Below are 13527 nucleotides of genomic sequence, written 5' to 3'. Positions count from 1 at the left end.
GGCAAGATCTGCTGGCTCAGTACAACACAAGTACAGACACAAGTGAAGTAACTCTGAGCAAACCTGGGTACTGCCATGGAGATCCTTGATGCAACTAAAGGCTTTGTGATTGATTTTTAGTGTCTGCTGCAATTCTGCCTTTGAGGACAAGGGCGTTTTTTCCAGTATTGGGACTTCCTGCAACAGTTTCTTCCTTTTGTTGTGGAATTTAATAGCAGGGGACCACCAGGTTGGCTTTTTTTTGTTAAGAGCGGGTCTTGGTTCTGTTTGGTATGGTTAGCTCCACACATTTGTGCGTACAGTGCAATGGTGTATAATTCGACAGTCGTGCATCTATTTTCCATTGACATGGGTCCCATGAAGTTAGCCAGCTTTGTTTTCAGGAGCCCAAAGTCAGCTTTGGAGAAGTTTTTCGTGGTGGTTACCTTTGTAGGGGGCGAGTGAGATGTGGATTTCCATGGTGATTAGTTTGTGGTTGATCTAACCAGAGAGGAACAGACTATTGGTAGAGCAAGTTGCTCATGTTAGTAATAACCAGGTCAATGATGTAGCTTCCTCTAGTGGGATAAGAATGAGCTGGTCCAGGGCATTGGAATCAATTCCAGGAAGCATTGGGCCAATGTTTTCCCCAGATGGGGGGGGGGGGGGGGGGTACATGGGTCACCTACAGTGAATGTGTTGGGTTGGACCTGAATAGTTTCCAGGGGGCTTAGGAACATGGGACCTATAGGCCATGACCTGAATCACCATCTTACCCAATAATAGTTGGGCCTGAAGCAGCTCAGATGAATTATGCTGGGCTACTAGTTCTTTATAAATATGGAGACACCACCTTTGGAGCTTTGGTCCATGAACTGGAGCCGAAAGCTGTGGAATGAGTTAGCCTGGTAACAGGGGTGCTTTCTGCCGCTTTAAATCAGGTCTGTTACAGCAGTAATGTTGTCCATTTTGAGGAGTGCTTTGAGCAAGTGCATCTTGAGATTTAGACTTCTAGCATTTTAGCAGCATGACTCAATTGCATTTATAGCTGTTAGTGGTAATTTGGTAGTTGGAACATCACCTAAGAAGGCACTACAGGGGGTGGAAAGCCTTAGCCAGTATCCAGAAACCCAGGGGTGAGATGTACGCCATCCATGGCAAAGCATCAAGGTCCGTCAATCATCCCAAGCACACAGATATTGGATCCCCTTACAACCAGAAACTTAGCCAATTGAAGTCATTTTCTGCTTTTACTACAGAATTTTGCAGTGGTGCAACGGTAACGTAGTTGCCTCACACCAAGAGGTTCTCCCATTCGATTTTCGGCTTGGAGTGCCTTCTGTGTGGAGTCTGCATGTCCTCCCGCGGCAGAGTGGGCGTTCAAAACACATGCGTTGAATGGGAGTGCCTTCGCTGAAGGTTGGGCTGACAACTCAACACCATAAAAGCTGCCAATCATTAGCGGACCGGAGTTCCACTGTAACGACCCCTAACCGGGAAAACCCAAAAGACCATCATTCTGGGCAAAGGTAGGTTGCTGCTCAGGGCTAGGGTCTTAGCCACATAATCAAGAGCTCCACGTTTCCTCATTTAATATAGGGAGGAGAGTCAAGTCATTCACACCCACTTGGACAGCGAGTCAGATTTGTACATATTTGTTGTGTTGGATTCTGGCACCTAAGACAGCTGACTTACCTTCTTATCCAAGACTTCCCTTCTTATCCAACCAAGTGAGGGAGACAGTGCACCTTACTATAGAGTCACCTACGATTAGTGTATTGAGCAAAGCTGTTTTGCCTTAGGGGCTTAAGTTGAGGGGCACACAGTGAGCTGTGTCTTGTGGTGGTACTGTGTTTCTGCCTTTGAGGTCTCTCCTGTTTTGGTAGATTTCTATAGACAGCCTCCTCGAAAGTCTGCATGTGGTTTGTGTTATGCGAGAGCTGTGATGGTGGTTCTGGAGGGGTATGTTACATGTGGTCTTAACCTTCTCTTGACCAGCTATCTCAGTCTTGGCTTGAGTGCATGGCTTCCAATTTGGATATACTCGTGCATCTCTCAAGTCAGAGTGTTGGTAGGTAGTCTTCGTACATGAGAAAGTTGCTACACTGCCTCAGAATGCCCAAGTTCACCAGGTTAATAGGAGAAAGCATAGGGAACTGACCTTTAGACATGCCAGGAGGGATGGTCATTACCAAGTACTGGAACGGTTTCCTTATATATTCCATCAACAGGCAAAATGGGACTCAAAAGTGTCAGTTTGCACAAAGCACTGCCAAACACTTGAAAATATGTAGACCCTGAAACTTTAAGGACTAAGTATTTAAACAGATATTCTGAAAATAGAAATCCAGTAGTGCTTACTGAAATAAATTAATGGAAGGAGGGGAGTCGCATGAATGGCTACTGCCTGGCTGCTACCAATGCTAGTCTCAGCACAGCTTCACTGACAATACACCTTTGCTTCTCACCAGAAGCAAAATGTTAGCATCAATCTCTAAAAGAGAAGCAGGCCGCAGACTGTTTGGTAATCCAAAGTCTTGTCGCCGATGATGCAAGGGTTTGCAAGCTTGTAGCCTTTTTCTGGTAGATGCCTCTAAACAACCAGACCAAATCAGGTACGTTAAAGCACAGCCCCCAACCAGAAATTCAGGAATCAATGTACTGTTCTACTCACCAGGATCAGAATACAAGCAAAGATTCTGAGCTGTCACCTATAAAGCAGTTAAGCTTTCTGGTGATCAGTCTCCAGCAAATAATGGAACTGCACTCCTCTCACCAGGAGAAAAAAAGAACCAATCCCAAGACTATTTAGGCAGAATGTGTGCTCTCCAATAACCGGGTCTTGCAATAAATGTTTAGAGATGAAAACATGGTTTATCCTAAACAATGCAGTGTGCACTACAGGAGATAAACGTGAAAGTAGATAACAGTGGAGTCCCACTATTTTTAAAATAGCACAACAGATTGAAAGGGGGTGGTCACACTTGTATTCTGGTACTATGAAATACAGGAAGATGGCCAATAAGTTTAAATAGCTAGGAGCCATTTCAAATAATTGTGCTTACTCACACCAGCCAAGCAGTGGAAATGAGATAGACAGTCAAACATAAGGGGCAGGCAACTAGACAAAAAAAAAAAAAAATCGCAACACAATTGAAAAAAGGAATAAAATACAAAATACTAATAAAAAGCATAACCTTTCCCTCACAGCAAACTGTAGCAGAGTCTGGGTGACGCTTTCCAGTAAATAAGAGTTGTTTTACTCTTAAAATTGTTTAATGTAGTTAAGAGTTTTAATGGATGCTAAGCCAATAGAAATTGCTTCGTGTGGGCATTGAACCCTAAACCTTCTGTGGGGCTGAAGCACTAACCATCATGATGTTTTGACCAGATTGTAGTAAAATTACATAGAAGGGTGTGGTCTTGCATGGAGTCAATAGTTTTGCCACTGTACTTTCTCCCTTAGACATACTGCTAGATTTGTGACCGTAAATTTTACTGGTGTATAATTCCTATATTTGTTGGCTGCCATGATTCAAGAATACAATGTAAAAGATGCTGTTTGATGGTCTGATGTTCAATGTTTAATAACATGGATTGGTTAACTTTCTACACAAACTAGTTTACTGGGTTCAGTAATATCTGAAGAAATTATTTTGTCACCAACCATCTACTTGTGGTGCTGTGGTTGGAGCCTGGAATTATTCAGAAAAACTAACCCCTCCAAAGCTTATTAAAACTTCCTGAGGGAAGGTATAAGCTTCACAGCCCCCCCCCCCAATACAAACTGGCACAAATATCCAGACCTCCACCAAAATATTTATACAGCTGCATAGAATCCAGAAAACCTGACCGGACAATCCTCCTCAAGGAAGAGGATTTATTGCAGATGTCCGGACGGGTTTAACAAAAAGTAAAGATTGATGACCCATCAGCCTAACCAGCCTGACCTGAAAGGCCACTGAACAGATAATGGCCATCATTAACAAGGACATTGGCAACCTCCACTAGATCCTACACAATCTGATTTCAAGAGAAGGTCATGCATGTTAAATCTGGTCAAGACAGTCAAAGCCATGGATGAGGAAAGAATATACACCACCTACCTTGACTTGGCCAAAGCCTTCAATACTATTCCCCATTCTGGTATGGTAATTTCACTAGGCATCAATCCAAGTTACCAAATAGGTAGCAAACTACACACTAACTGAACTCACCTAATCTAAAACAGGGGAACCACCTCAAGCAGTAGGCCCTTAACGAGCAGTGCACCCCAGGGATCAGTCTTGGGGCCTCCTGTTTGGGATATACTTTTCTGATATGCAGGCCAAAACCAGTGAGCCATTCCTGACCAAGTGTGCAGATGACTGCAAGCTGGGCAGTCATCCACTCTCCTAGTGATGTGGACATCCTACAAAAGGGTCTCTCCCAACAAATGACTGGTGCCAGAAACATGGTCTAAAACTGAACGCCAGAAATTGCATTATCCCCTTTGGGAAGAGTGAGGTCCTCACAAATCACGACAATGTTCCAACAGTCATGAGGGACCCAGGTTTATAGCAAACTGACTTCACCACAATGGCAGTTTACAGCTTTCTACATAGCCCACCTTATTAGGAAAGGCATCTCATCCAGGGTTAAGGAGATACCAACATTCCTGTATTCCCTTACAGTAGGCACCTCAAAGCACATGCAGCAGCTGGAGAGAAGAGGCTCCTCACCAGGAGAATCCAGGGCCTGAAATATACCTACACAGGCTAAAAGCACTGTCCCTCTATACTCAATCCCAGACTCCTCAGAAGTGACCTCTGTCTAGCATACAAAGCAATCTCAGACCCCCAAACTTAATGTAACAGCTGCATATCCCACATGTCAAGCTCTACTAGAGTTAACCTGCATGTGCAATCTAGTCTGTCACATCAATAGGACTTGTTGGCGGGAAAGATGCTTCCCAAAGACCCCCCCCCTCCACAGAGTACAGAGTACCTCCAACAAGTTTCAAGTGTAATCTGGATAACCAGATGGGAAACTGAATAGACACCCCTGGGATTCCACCTGTATCCCTGCTGGACAGGGGCACAGGTTGCTAACTTGTCAGAACATGGGTTACATTCGAGGCTAGGCTTGCAAGGGCCTCAGGGCCTACAGCCTAGTAACTTCCTATGATCAAGCTCTGCATTGTGAGCTTCATTAACTATGAAGCTCTGCATTGTGAGCTTCATTAACTATGAAGCTCTGCAAACTGAAGGAAGCAGGTTGTCGCCAGTAATGGTGAAGTGTGCATGTGGCTCTGGTATAAAAACAACACTGTTAACATTCTGTGTGAAGTTTAAGGAGGGATTTACAGAAGTTGCAGCAAAGCAAAAAAAGGTTCTTTTGGGAGTTTAGTGACACTACCATCTATCACACCTGGTACAAGGCCAAAGTCTGCCTTCTCCCTTTTTTCACCCAGTCTCCTCAGAGAATACAGATCCGGAGCTCACATGCAAGCCAAGACGGGCCGCTACTCACCCAGGAACACTAGAAACTAGGCTTAAACACTTGCACTGAATGAACGGGGTGGAAATCTGTACCCACCTTGCCCCAAATAAAGATATGGAGGGAAGGACTTCAGACAAGTGATCATATACCATATACAAAGGACACCAAGTGGATCAATGCTACAGTTATCACACTAGGGAAATTTCTAAAATCTAAGGTAGTTACAGTTATGGAAACATGCCCTTCCAGACTAAATTAAATCCAGGCTCATCTCACAGTAACTGTCTAATGTTATGAACAGTGTAGCATTCCAACTGTCCTGAGCATGAATCACATCCAGAAGCAGCAATGGCTGTGGTGAAGTATGATCTGTACTGTTTGAAGGGCACACCGAAGGTTCTGAAGACTAGTCAACGATCTACTTTCGAGGCAGTTTGCTGAAGCTAGCAATGCCTTAAACATTTAAACACCATAGCTTGTCTGCCTTCCTGAACTTTCTGGTCCTGAGTAGCAGCCAAGATGCCTGTGGACATCTGGGGAACAACCTTCCTCCTTTTTCTATTTAGGAAAAAGGATGCAACTGCAATGGCTGTATCAGAGCCATATATTACACCTTAGGAAAGAGGTGGGTTAGTGCACAAGGATTACTCTGAAAGGGGAGTCTGCTTCAGGAACGCAGTAGCTGTTTTAATTAGACAAAGCTGGTACTACTGCCAGTCTAAATTTATGATTGCCTTCAAAAATTGCTTAATTGGCAGTCCGGACGCTAAGGAATCCCTGGGGCAAGGAGTGCAGCAAGAGGACCCACCCCAAGGGTTAAGGAGAGTGCAAAGGAAAGCACACAAAGTTGAGTGACAGTATTTAAGCAATCCTGCAAACTGAACACTATGCAGACCCAAAAGTTTCCCTGCACACACTTGTGGGTGCACAGAAGTTCTGTTTTGATCTTCTGCCATGCACCCCCTTGATATACCACGTTGTGGCACTGATCTTTACTATCCCAAGCACCCACAGACTTGGATACTTTGAAGCATGCACTTGCATGCTCATGTCAATATGCCACAAATTCAGATTCAGTGTGCCAACAACCCAGGCTGAGACATCCAAGGTTGAAGTCTGATTTGGAACAGCTGGCCTCAAGGGCATCTAATATGCACCCCACCAATTTACCACTTTTGACAATGCAGTACTGCCAGAGTGGCTCCCAAAGGGCCCTCTACTAACTATACTACTCAGCCCTTGCTCTTCTACAAGGCTTTATTTTACTGGAGAGTTCACTGTAGTACTTAAAATGTTAATAGCAAGTTATGCATTTCCAGTTTAGACAGTGAAATGTCCTAGAGTATTTAAAAGGTGCCCCTTAACATCTTTGGCTAAGAGTTGCAGTCTGACCCACATAATGCTTCTGCACTGTCCTGGACAAGGACAACTTGCATTTGGCAGATGTCAGAACACCAGACTAATCTAAATAAAGAATCTCAGAACATGCAGCAAACTTTTCTGGAAACAGACATCACAAAATATTTTTTGCACAGGAAAGTACCTCTGTGCCCCCCACACTTAAACTCCAAAATTACTCATTGGGGAAATTGCATACACCTGACCCCAAATACCACTTCCTCGAGATGCAGTTCAGGCATCCTGAGATTGTCTTTCGATAATCTGAGCTTTTGATCTACCAAAACCAGACATCTATATCAGTGGTCACAAGACAGAAAAGTAAATTCTTACCATAACCATAGATGCCCTCCTCTTACATGTTGCAGTCCACTAGTGGGTTTACTCTTCAGATCAGCGTGTCCAGCCAAGTTTCCAAAGCTTTTCCAATCCCAGAAGATACAGACAGTCTGGGGTGTTGGCAGGTACATGGGGCCATAAATGTGATACATGTGTGCACTGGCCCTCAGAACCGTGGAAGCTCCAGCCAGCCGGTCCTGATGGCCTAGCCTGTACAGAAGCTAGAGAGCAAATGCAAGGATAAGAGGTGGATGGTGGGAAGGAATACAACATGGAAAATGACATCTACAGTTACTCAACTTTCCTATGTTAAGACTCCAATGTTGCAGTATTCACTAGTGGGAGTACAAAAGCTCAATGGTGGCTGGGAGGTGTCTGGATGAGAATTCCAAGAACCCATGCAGGACAGCCCTGGCAAATCCTGCCCTGGAAATATGGTCCAATTTAAAGTCTTTGGTGAAGATATGTAGAGGACCAGGTAGCAGTTTCTAGAATGGAGTTGTCAAGGCCTTTGAAAAGGCCCCAGTGGAAGCCATGGCTCTTGTCAGGCAATGTTGGATCCCATTCCACAAGTGTCTTCCCATGGTGTGTGTAATAGGAGATTGCTCTAAATTAAAGAAATTGTTTGGTTTATTGTTTGGTTTTCCCACTGCTTTCCCCACAGCCCTGGGCTGGAAGGAAACAGCTGGTCTGATTTGTATAAAAGCTTGGTCTGATGCAAATAGAACCAAAGTTGCCTGTGGACATCCAGGGTGTCTAGGACCCTCACTACCTGGAGGGTTAGGAAAGAAGGCAAGTAGGTGAACAGCCTGATTCAGGGAAAGGTCAATTACCACCTTGGGGGGGTGAAGGGATTAAGCCTGGTGGTGACCCTGTCCATATGGAAAACTAGGGAGGTCTCTGGGCAGTTGTCCAAGTAGTCTCCTGTGGGGTCTTCTAGACCTGTGGGGAGCAGAGTAGTCTCCTGTGGGGTCTTCTAGACCTGTGGGGAGCAGAGGGCATAGAAGTTTTCCTTATAATTGTCTTAGCCTGGTAGTTTCTCTGGAACTTTGGGATTTGAGACAAGATGCATCAAGTCTTGGAGCCAATTTCCCTTTTTGTCGAGTGCCTTGAAAAAGGTCAGCCACCTTGGTGCCAAAAAAGGCAGCATGAATAAGGGTGGACCCAAAATTTGGCCTTGAAGTCATTCGGGAGGGGCTGTAGCCACAGCCAGTAATATTTCCAACACAGAAGCAGATGCAGCTGACATGGCAGAGGCCACAGCTGTTCACAGGAACACCGGAGTGCACTTACTAACTTGAGACCAGCCTGAGCAAGGATGACAGGGATGCCTTTACAGCAGTCAGGGATATCAATGAGATTTTACAGGCTTTGTCTAGTAAAGCCAAGGAGCATTTGGCCATGTGCGATTGGTAATTTGTACCCTAAAAGCCAGGGTAGCAGAAGTGTAAACCTTCCTTCCCCACCTCTCCATGCCCTTGCTGTCTATCTGCGGGCAGAACAGGGGAGAAGTTTGGTTGCCCCATCAGTAGCAATAGTAGCAGGGTCTGCTGGGGGTCACCTGAATAGGAATTTCTCTGCATCAGGCACCCTTGTATAATCTGTCTGCCCTTCTAGGGGCATGAGGTTGGGAATCTGAATTAAAGCATGATGCAGCAAAAGCACCCAAAAAGGAAGGCTGGACAGGTGGAACAAGAGCCAGGTTAGGAGATGCCACCTGGATCAAGCCATATAATCTTTTTTGGGCCTCAAGCATGTCTGAGCAATCCCATTTAAAATATTCTTTCAGAAGGTTGACTGTCCTGGAAGGAAAGGTCTTCCACAGGATAGTCAGGTTCTGCAAAGCTTCTTCTGGGGATCCATACCAGAGAGGGGAAGGAATCTGAGTGGGACTGGTCTTCCAAGGAGTCTTGACATTTCTTCTTCTGCAGGGTGGCTAGGTGTTCTCTCAGGCAGGAGAAGCCTTGGGCTGAGAAGAGGTTGAGAAGCCGAAGGAAGGTCCACAGTAGGCTTAAGGGCCAGGAAAGCATTGTAGAGGTTCTGGCTGAAGGCCTGCCAGTTGGGCAAGGCTTTCAGGGTTGGCAGAATATGCCTGGTCTAGTTTCCTCTTGGTATGTCTAGCTGGCATCTGACCAGCAGTAGGCCTGGGAGTCGCAGAAGGAATGGCGAAGGCCTGGTCCAAAGTGCCAGTCTCAAATCAGTCTCAAATTACTGGTTCCCCCTGGTGTCTGAATCAAGCACTGGGATCTCCTCCACGGACGTGTCACCCACTATTGTGGCACCTCCTGATAGGTACCTGCCAAGTGGCAGATGCCAATTCCTCAGCCAAGTTGACAATTGCTACAGGCTGAGAATCAGCAGATAGGCACAGTGGAACTAGACGGCCGCATGGGCTTGGCCCTCTTCCTGGGTGGTTCAGATGGGACGGAAGCAGCTTCCATACAGAGTGGTCTAAAGTGCTGGTTTTTCAAGGTACAAGTCTAAGGCATGAAGTTGGCAACAAAGGATCTTTGGGACGAACTTACAAATGGCACACTTTTTATAATGGTGATCCCTGCCCAAACAAGAGACACTGGTTATGGGTGTATGTGGCCAGACAAGCTGATCCAAAGGGTAAACCCACTAGTGAATACTGCAACAATGGAATAGGACATTATCCCTAAAGTTCTTTCTAGGACATCTTGGTGCAAGACATTTACCTAGCTTCCCTTTTCCATACTACTTAGGGGGTTCTATTTCCCAAATCCCTACACTGTTAAACGAAAGCCACTGCTTAAGTGGGTTAACCGCTACTGTACCATATTTTTGCTCAATTTCAGAAAGAGTCACAGAAGCTGTCCATGGGCCCACAGGGGAGGCCACGAATCCTCAAATTTGTTACAGCGATCAGATAGAAGTGTACTGAAGGTGGCTCTAAAGCAAAAAAGGTGCAAGAGCATTCCTTTTTAGTCGGGTGTCAAATGTCACAGCAGAGTTCAGCTTTGTGACCACAAAGCTGTACACTTAGGAATGAGAACAGAATGGCATCCTGCAGTAGCGATTCTCAGCCCATTACAATTCTTTAGTGAATACTCATGAACATTGATTCAGCATTCTCTAAACCACTGCCAAGGAGGACATACTTCTAATATACATTTGGTTTCACAACTTTCACATTGTTTGGCAACTTTTGGCAGTTCCTAACTGAAATTTCTCTTCAATAGTTTTCTTATATTACATAAGAAATTAAAATACAGAATTAAGAAAACTACCCACTAATGTAACAATTCCATAACAAATACAATATTTACATAAATGCTCCCAAGTAACATTGAATTACAGAGTATAAAAAAGTGTAAAACTTCTTGCTAAATTCAAATACAAGATGTTACGCCAATAATTGTTCCCATATTTTTGGATTAATATTTTTATTATGTTGGTTCAAAAGTAGTTTGTGAGCTACTATATGCCTTATTGCTAATCCTCAAATTATTCCATGATGTTTTGGATGGGTCCATCCAATTAGTAGCTATGTATAGCTTCATCAATAAGAATATTGAGATTTACAGAGTTCTTTTGGGGAATATGTAAAATCATAAATTTCCATGACGATGTTGAACTTTGGTAACCCATCTTCTAAAGTTGTATCTTAAGTTTGTATATGCATTTGCAACTCCAGAACATAAGATCAGCAGATAGATCCTTACAGTATGGACAAACTAGTGAATTTTTGGAATTAAATTTATGCAGGCTAAGGCGTGTATAATACGCATTATTCCATATCATCAACTGGGTATACATCAGTTTTTGGAGAGAAATAGATTTTATAGTCAAGTCAATTGCTTTTTATCATCACTAGCTGGCATTTTCTCTTTCCAATATTGACACAAGAACTTTATCTTGGAATTTAAACTCCTTTATTAAATTTGCTGCAGTTATAAAATTTAATATCTTTGAGAGCTTGCCACAAATTCGAGCATTTAATTATATTCTCTTCTCTGGGTAAATTTTTTTAAAGTAACTTCTAGAAAGTACCCTAATTTGTCTTACAATAGGTAAATTTAATTTTCTTATCTGATTAGCCAAGAGTTTAAGCGTATAAATATCTATTAAAGTTAAGTTGATTATAAAGGGGAATTCTTAAAGATCAATTAATTTATTTAGTCTTAGGTTAGGGTTTCTATGAAAGGGTTGATAAGCCATCATATATTGAGCAAGATCTAATGATTGAAATAGTTTGTAGGGACGTTATATAGTTTAATGTGATCCATTAACCCATATAGTTTCAAAGTTTCTTTACCTAAAAAGGGTATGGCTTTAGAATTATTAAAATGTAAAACATTTATAATTCATAACTATCCAGGTCATTCTGCCTCAAATTAAAAGCTTTCCAAACTTAGTACAGTTAACAGCTTGCTGTCTGGTACTCTTAATGCTCAGTTGCCTCTTTTCTAAAAGAGCCCATTTGGGAATTATCCTTTTGCTACATTTTCTTTGGGAGCTCTCAACTGCTTTTCTTTACATGTGTTCTGAGGTTAAACAGCCACCCCAAAAAAACACCTATCAGATCCAACAAAAGCCTACAGTACATACTCAGTCTTCAGGTGTCTTACTGTATTTTATGAAATGCATTGAGTACCAAAAGCTCCATTCCACAACAGATGTGCATTTCAGCTTCACCAGCATAGCTTTAAGTACTGAAGGTTAATACCCCCCCGAGCAGACCTGACACGAGGGCTCCAACTTTCAGGCAGCTTTGGGTAAATATCTGCAAGTTTATTTTTCCATAAGACTACAGTAGAAACATGCAACAGCTAAGAAATTTATTGCAGCCTAATTTACTCTGCCTTCTAGGAGCACTTTAAGATGTATAGTGCCTCCAAACTGGAGGAAATTAACCAGCAGCACCACCAACATAAAACTTGCAACAATGAACTCTAGGAATAAACTTTTCATAAGCTTACTTACACAATGACCTTCTCAAACAATTGCGTAGAGCTACAATAAATTCCATGAACTGCACTATTTTACAATCTTACCAGTTTATTCTCCCATTGCAATAAAGCCTTTAATTCCCACAGATTGCCACTACAGCAGTCACATTTAATAACTTCACCCTATTAGCCAGTGTATTATGCAAGCTTTTAAGTGTACTTAAAGTCCTACATATTAAGAACAGTGATCCAGTCAAAATTATCCCCCAATATCTACATAATCCTAAGCCATCAGGACAGCACTGTCAAGATATGTGCCTAAGTAACTGGGAACATTTTCCTGGGAGTGAGTTGGCAGACTAAAGATCCCCTGAAGGATGCACCGTTAGAGATGCTAGGCTGGCAGATTGGATCACTTGTCCACTTGTGATTGGCAGTGGAGTTAGAGTTTGTGCAGAGATGCCAACCTAGCGCCCAACTTTCCACAGAAGGTACATGCCTAGGGCCAATTTGGTGTCCAATCCACCTACAGCATGTCTGTGGAAGAAAACAGGAGTACCTGGAGTAAACCCACACAACCACAGGGAGCTCATGCAAGCTCCACACAGAAGGCACCCCCAGCCAAGGATCGAACAGGAGAGTCTCTTGCTATGAGCCAACGCTAAATCGCTGCACCACAGCTACAATCCAAAATTGCCTAGACACCAAGGCCTTCTGTCCAATTATGGGAGCTGCCAAAATGCAGTTACTAAAAAAAAAAAAAAAAAAAAGGAGAAATCAAAACTTAAAACCACCCACGTGAGAAATGAAGATAAAAATTGATCCTTAAAAAAAGCACAACAGCAAACTACAGGAAAAATAGGAACCATAAATGAGAAAGTGTCACTTTTTTTTTGAAAGATCAGTGCCTAGTCTCCTGAGCCATAAGGGTTTCAACAGTCCTGGACCTTCTATATCTCCAGGAAATAGTCCCACAAATATTAAACCAGATCTAAATCTTTGCAGAAATCTAGGTCAGAGATTTGTTACAAAATATCCATCTCTGGAATACACTCACTGCACGTTTGCTACACTACCTTACTGCAAACAGGAGCTGAAGGACTGGGACCTTCAGTGCAAGGGGCTCAGATGTAGATGGAGCCTACAAGTCATGACTTGGATGATTCAGGCTTCCATGAGACAGTTACTTCCAGTGCAAACATTTAATATTCTACACTTTCACAAGTGAAATACTTTTCTACAAGATGATCTGTGGGAAACTGAAAAAGGGTCCAACAGAAGACAACTCTCAGCCCAAGCTCTGCCAGAGCTCCAAAGCATTTCTACACCATGAAAATGTCTGCCAAAAGCAAATTAAAACCCAAATACAAAGTGCTGCACTGGTGGTATGAAAATACCCATGAAGACAGTCAATTTC

The 13527-nt window shown here is 43.2% G+C and overlaps 1 protein-coding gene across 3 annotated transcripts in view; it reads right to left on the bottom strand.

Annotated features, from left to right (window-relative positions):
• The window catches only part of SFPQ (splicing factor proline and glutamine rich), a 304377-nt gene that overhangs the window by 268458 nt on the left and 22392 nt on the right, over nt 1-13527 (bottom strand). The gene's annotated exons all lie outside the window — the stretch shown is intronic.

Source organism: Protopterus annectens, chromosome 1.part2 (assembly GCF_019279795.1).
Source record: "Protopterus annectens isolate FY-2018-M chromosome 1.part2, PAN1.0, whole genome shotgun sequence".
Classification (NCBI taxonomy): Eukaryota; Metazoa; Chordata; order Ceratodontiformes; family Protopteridae; genus Protopterus; species Protopterus annectens.
The sequence above is the reverse complement of the archived record's forward strand: the minus strand, read 5'-3'. Positions and strand labels throughout refer to the sequence as shown.